At 39.9% G+C, this 7204-nt stretch overlaps 1 protein-coding gene across 1 annotated transcript in view; it reads left to right on the top strand.

The window, feature by feature from the left end:
* Positions 1-610: 610 nt before the first annotated feature.
* Positions 611-7204, top strand: part of LOC143245245 (uncharacterized) — a 141558-nt gene continuing 134964 nt past the window's right edge. The window contains exon 1 of the mRNA XM_076491387.1: positions 611-1431. The gene's annotated coding sequence lies outside the window, so the exon portion shown is untranslated. The remainder of the gene's footprint in view (positions 1432-7204) is intronic.

The following is a 7204-nucleotide window of genomic DNA, read 5'->3' as shown; positions in this document are numbered from 1 at the left end:
AACTCTTTGACTACTATTTTACCAACGAATAGTGGGACTGATCGTCACATTATAACGTTCCCACGGCTGAAAGGGCGAGCATGTTTTTGTAATTTCGCACAAAGCTATTCGAGGGCTATCTGTGCTAGCCGTCCCTAATTTTGCAGTGTAAGACTAGAGGGAAGGCAGCTAGTCATCACCACCCACCGCCAACTCTTGGGCTACTCTTTAACAAACGAATAGTGGGATTGACCGCACATTATAACGCCCCCACGGCTGGGAGGGCGAGCATGTTTGGCGCGACTCGGGCGCCATTTCCTTTCAAGCCATACTATGCATTAGTTTTCTAATGGACTGATTGAATTAAACCCTGATCAAATACCAATGAAGTGGAAGTCTGGTGTTTAATTTTTCATGAATATATTTTAGCTTCAGGAAAACTAGTCTAACAAAATATAAAAGAGATTTCACGATGGTCAATTGCAAATTCTGGTTATTTTAAATAAAAATATGTATTTTGTTACACGAGTGGAAAAAAACGAAAGTTTTCTGTTGTTTTTTTTTAAGAGAGGAGAAGAGGGTTCAATACTTGTACATGAGCAAAAGACTCCAGCCACGCGGCGCGCGCATCAGTTTCTAGTCTGCCATCACTCCTGTGACATCTGCGATCCATCAGCAAGCCTACCTACTCTGTGGCGACACTTCGAAATGTTCTGAATATTTAACTTCTTTTTTTTTTTTTTTCACTCTGTTGTGTGTGTTGAAGTGTAATGTATTAATACAGTACCTTTAAATGTTTATTTGTAACCAAATATGAATGGTTAGTGTTATTTATACCAGTCACGACCGAGCTGTTTGTTACTTAATTTGATAGAATATTGTTCGTGATATTTCTCTCCGTTAAACACAGTTTCTTGTTAGTAACGTGCGTAGGCAGGGTGTTGGATACACATATATATATTTTTTTCTGTCATTGCGCTGGCGTGTTTCTGTCCACGTTCATTATCGCACTGTCACCAGTTTGTACTCGCTGATTTAAGGATACTTTCTAGTTGAACATAACCTAAGGCGCACCAACAGAAACAGTGAAGTGACTACACAGTCGTCCTGTCGCGGTAATGACCATGCGGGTGTCCACGTTGGAAGGTTCGTCGAAGTGAACGAGCGTCTTCTTGAGGTTGTGTGGCCAGGAAATCTGTTGGAAATCCTGTGTGTCTGAACTTTGAGGAAGCTTAACGCTGTTAGTAACGAATGAACTGCACCAGATGAGAAAAGACAGTGTTTGTGTTATGGCTCGGCCGAAGTGTGGAAGTCAGTGTTATAACAATGTCAACCTTCGGTTATTGTCACGCAAGACTTCTGTTCACAGAGATTTCCCAACACTGTGCATCATAACGTTTGTTGTCATATCAACAGGTGTTTTTAGGCCAGTGAAAGGTGTTCTTCCTTCAGGTTTGTCGTTTCTAATTGTTCTTTGTATTTCAAAGATAAAGTCATTTTTCATTATCACATCGACCGTATTTGATGAAAGCAGTGACTAATGAGTGGCGTTAATACAAGAAAATGTGAAATGTAATTACGAAAGAAACAGTAATATCCTGTTAACATATTTCTACAGTAGGATCTTCGAATATGACTGAATAGAATGAATACTAGTTGGAACAGCAAGATAAACTGTAATGTTTATGTGTCATTGTTTTAATGTGAAACATGGAAAATGGTTTAGTTTGTTTTGAATTTCGCGAAAAGCTACTCGAGGGCTCTCTGTGCTAACCGTCCCTAATTTAGCAGTGTAAGACTAGAGGGAAGGCAGATAGTCAGCACCACCCACCGCCAACTCTTGGACTACTCTTTTACCAACGAATAGTGGGATTGACCGTGACTTTATAACGCCCCCACGGCTGAAAGGGTGAGCATGTTTGGTGTGACGGGGATTCGAACCCACGATCCTCGGATTACGAGTTGGGTGCCTTAACTGCCTGGCGATGCCGGGCCCATGAAAAAGGAAAAAAAACATTTCCCATAACTTATGCTTGAAGCCGTCGGTACTTGGTGAAATTCCATAATTAAAGAACTGAAGAAAAACAAGACAAGTGTACGTTTCTCATCATTCAGCAGCAAAGGCATCGTTGCGAAACCATGGTTGTTACAAGTGATGCATTTGTGAAACGTACATTTGTATCGTTTTCCTCAGATCTGTTAATTTTACCCTTATGTTTTTCAAGATAAGGTAATATCTAAAGAAATTTGATAACGTGACAGAATTCTTTATTTATATCGGACTCATAATATTTTTGGTGGCCTCAGAAGATAGCCTGATGTGGCTTTGCTGTAAGAAAAAAACACACACAATAATTTTATATCTTATTAATTTTATAGCACTAGAATAAAGTTTTTATTTGTTACAAATTTTCTTCCAATTCGGTATAATTTATGGATAGCGATTTACATGCCATTACAAGGATAAGACCACTTCTTCACACAGTTCAGTCGATTTTACCAATAGCGTATACATTAAGAAATTTGAAGCAGTTGTTACAAAGGTTTTATATACAGCAATTTAACTCTCCATGGTATTCTGAAGTAGCCACTTCTAACAATGGATTGACCATGGCTGTAGCTATGGAATAGTGATTCCATGGAACATGAACTAGTTCGGTAGATGTTCAACAACAGTAATCGATCAGTTTTTCTCCTCTGTTCAGTGAGGCCATTATTAACGACCTAGGTCCGGCATGGCCAGGTGGTTAGGGCGCTTGACTCGTAATCCGAGGGTCACGGGTTCGAATCCTCGTCACACCATACATACTCTCCCTTTCAGCCGCGAATGTGTTATAATGTCACTGTCAATCCCACTATTCGTTGGTAAAAGAGTATCCCAAGAGTTGGGGGTGGTTGGTGATGAATAGTTGCCTTCCCTATAATCTTACATTGCTAAATTAGGGTCGGCTAACGCAGACAACCTCAGTTTTGCGCGAAATTCAAAAACGAACAAACAAACAATATTAAGAATTAGGAACTCTTACGATCGGTTTCTTTATTTTGAATTCCGCGCAAAGCTGCACGAGGGCTATCTATGCTAGTCGTGTGTAATCTAATGGTGAAAGACTTTAGGAAGACAGCTAGTAATTACCACTTATAAACAACTCCTGGGCGACTACTTACCAAAAAATAGTGAGATTGACTGTAACTTTATAATGTCCTCACGGCTTAAAGGGTGAGACCGTTTGGTGTGACGTGGATTTTACTTAAAAATGAGAAAGTTTACAGTTTTTTTTCAGACTGAAGTAAACAAATAAAGTCAATCTGACTAAAACGTAACAATGAGATCTTATTGAAATATAATTATTTATATTCTTCTTACTTGAAACGATTGCTCATATCCTGTGTTAGCATAATTACAGTTTCAATAAATAAATGCATAGAAGTTAACGAAAACACTGGATTTTTAACATTTTTCTGGACAGCACAATCCAGAAATTCTCAGCTATGCTGATATGTATAAACTGTAAAAAAGCCTGAGAAATAGGTGATTAAAAGTACGGGTTGCACACAGCGCCCCTTTGCGTTAAAAGTAATCACGCAATTAAGATTTTATTAGAATAAAACGTACATAATTAATTTACATGAGATTACAGCCGGATGAGCTAGTGAGGGAAGTAGAGAACAAAGGGTTCAGGTTCGATTTTCTAAACGTTGTAAAGGGAAATAAAGGTGTAAGAGAACAAAAGGCTTTAGGTGAGCCTTTCTAAACATTGTGATTGCTTATAGTTAGGGTTAAAAAATACCCGAGAAAAATCTGATATTTTGAATGTTCATGTTGATTTCTTCTTCAGTATGAAAGAACGTTTTTCTTCAATTCCTGGCCTTAAATCTGCGTGTTGCGAGTTAGAATCCTGTCACCAAACATGCTCAACTTTGGGAATGTTTTGTTATGACAATTAATCCTACCGTTCGTTCGTGAAAGGTTTGGTTGGCTTGTCATGGATTTCATGCGAAAATACACGAAGCCTATCTGTGCTAGCTGTTTCTAATTTACTGGTGAAAGGCTAGACGGACGACAGCTAGTCATCACCACCCACAGCCAACTTTTGGGCTACTATTTTACCAACGACTGAAAGGGCGAGCATGTTTGATGCCGCGGGGTTTCGAATTCGTGACCCTCATATTATGAGCCGAGCGCCTTAACCACCTGGCTGTGTTAACTGTTACTGGGAAAGCAGCTTGTCATCACCACCAACCGCCAACTCTGGGCTACTCTTTTACCAACGAATATCGGGATTGATAATAACATTATGACGCCCCCACTGCTGAAAGGCCGAGCTTGTTTGGTGAGACGCGAATTGTGAGCCGAGCACCTCACCCACTTGGTCATGCCAGGCCCGCTGGTAAAATAGTAGTAGTCCTAGACTTCGGGGTTTGCAGTGTTGACTGGTTCTACTTCCTGTAGTCTATCGCTTCATTGGCCCCGCATAACCAGGTGGGTTAAGGTGTGCGACTCATAATCCGAGGATCACGGGTTCGAATCCCTGTCACACCAAACATGTTCGCCCTTTCAGCAGTGAGGGGGGTTATAATATTACGGTAAATCCCACTATTTGTTGGTAAAAGAGTAGCCCAAGAGTTGGCGGTGGATGGTGATGACAAGCTGTCTTCCCTCTAGTCTTACACTGATAAATTAAGGACGGCTATCGCAGATAGGCCTCGTGTTGCTTTGCGCGAAATTCAAAACAAACAAACAAAACTCGTCCCTCTATTCAGAGACACCACTGGAATCGAAGGGTTGGGAAGGCTGAACCATGTTGGGTGAAACCAACGTGGTGCTGATGTTGTGGTAAAGAAATATTTGAAACAGAGCATTAAAAATGACTTAAATAAGCAGACCAAGTAAGCGCTGTGTGTATGTGTGTTTATGTATGTACTACAAGAGGTTGTTCAACCCCAAATTAAAACAGATGTGTTTAGGGTATGCACATACACGTATACTATTTTATTAATGTAAACTTTCTTAAATTGACGTTAAGTGTTTGTAACAGCCTCTTTTTTTACATTGACGTGTTTAGTCAGCTGTAACGTATTTTTCTTGTTAGGAGATGTGTATGTTGTATCGTGTAATTAACACCGGCTTGGTGCAATGGCGCTATATTAAAGTAATGTGTCTTAGACATTATCGGACAGATTTTGATCACGTATTTTCAATGACAACAAGTTATGGTTTAAGACATCGTGTGTGGAATTCAGGAAGACCTAATTACCTAGTTGACGCAGTTACATCGTCAAGGGCCCCACAGTGGTTCTGCAATAAGCTCTATTGCTTACAACGATAAAATTTGAGGTTCGATATCCACGACACGAATAACCCGTTTTGCAACTTTTCGCTTGAGCATAAAAAAACAACAAATTATGTTAGCTGTGGTATAAATGATTAAATTCAGGTCACAGTCCAAGGTCACAGCAAAGAATATTGCTTTTTCTACAACTAGGTCCTCCTACGTGAAAGACTGATTACTTTGTTAATAAGTTAGTGAATTCTGTGGAACAAAGACAAGTGGTCTTTGTTAGAATCAGTGACAGGGATTTAGTGATCTCTAAGAGATTTATTTGATCAACTGTTTATGTTTTTAAAACGTATTCTACGAAAAAAAAAGTTCTTCAAATTGTTAAAACGTTCGAGTCGGACGGCATGGCTTCTCTCTGAAGGAACAACCAATAAAGTACGTGTGTTATACCCCTCGCGATATTCCCGATATGGAATTTTTATTGGGCAGTTTCGGATAAAATCTCGGAACATTTTAGTTTGTTATTATTGTTTAGAGCAAGACTGTAGAGTGTTGTTTACCCACATTGGGTGTCAAAACTCTTTTGGTAAGTGTTAGAAATCCTCATAGTTGCAGCTGAGTCACTGGGCGGATCTGTTTGTTTGTGAATATCGTGCAAAGCTACACGAAGGCTATTTGCGCTAGTCGTCCCTAATGTAGCAGTGTAAGACTAGAGGGAAGGCAACGAGTCATCATCATCCACCGTCAACTTTTGGGCTACTCTTTTACCAACGAATAGTAGGATTGACCATCACAATATAACGCCCTCACGACTGAAAGGGCAAGAACATGTTTGGTGTGACGGGAATTCGAACCCGCGGCCCTTAGACTACGAGTCGAGCGCCCTAACCACCTGTCTATGCCAGACTTAGGGGGAAGGTATCTGGGAAGGTGAGCTGGTATTGTGGACACAAACACGTGGTATTAGTTCTTAAGAGGAGAATACCGTCACACCAGTAAGCACGATTCGTTTACGAACATCGTGCTTATGGCTCTAATTGTGCTTCATGTTTACTCCTGCAGTCTGTTTTTCCTAAACTTCACGAAATTCAAGTCACCCAAAAACAAATCCTCGTCATTAGTAGATGTAAACTGTTAAGACATCTTTACTCCACGCACGATCATTAGCACGTGCCATGTCCACATTAATTAGGTCGTTGACATTCTTACCCCCACTCCATTTCAGCCTTTATTTTGTTACTGTTATTGAAAATGAAAATTGATTGGTCAAATTATTTTGCCATTCTGTGTAGAAAATCTACTTTTATATATTAAGCTACATTTAAGTGTATTTTAACGGGTAGTTCCCATAATATATGTAAAAAAAACAAACCAACAACAAACCATACATCACTCTGGTTGTATGAAGTAAAATTGGGTTGCGTGTGATAGTCTGAGAAGTAAGATTATTATGTTGCAGTTAAATATATTTATGAAAATTCACACTCGCTGTTCGTTTGTTTGTTTTTGAATTTCGCACAAAGCTACTCGAGGGCTATCTGTGCTAGCCGTCCCTAATTTAGTAGTGTAAGACTAGAGGGAAGGCAGCTAGTCATCACCACCCACCGCCAACTCTTGGGCTACTCTTTTACCAACGAATAGTGGGATTGACCGTCACATTATAACACCCCCACGGCTGAAAGGGCGAGCATGTTTAGCGCGACGGGGATGCGAACCCGCGACCCTCAAATTACGAGTCGCACGCCTTAACCCACCTGGCCATGCCGGGGCCTCACTCACTGTAAATGGTTTTAGAAAACTTTTTAAATTTATTCATTCAGAAAGTTTCGTATTAGCTAAGAAATGGTTAAAAAAAATGAACGTTGCCATGTATAGTAATAAGTTTATTATCGTTTGTTTTTCGAACTAATTTTATTTTTAAGAGCAAATAACACTTCTTACAAAAC

Source organism: Tachypleus tridentatus, chromosome 2 (assembly GCF_004210375.1).
Source record: "Tachypleus tridentatus isolate NWPU-2018 chromosome 2, ASM421037v1, whole genome shotgun sequence".
Taxonomy (NCBI): domain Eukaryota; kingdom Metazoa; phylum Arthropoda; class Merostomata; order Xiphosura; family Limulidae; genus Tachypleus; species Tachypleus tridentatus.
The sequence above is the reverse complement of the archived record's forward strand: the minus strand, read 5'-3'. Positions and strand labels throughout refer to the sequence as shown.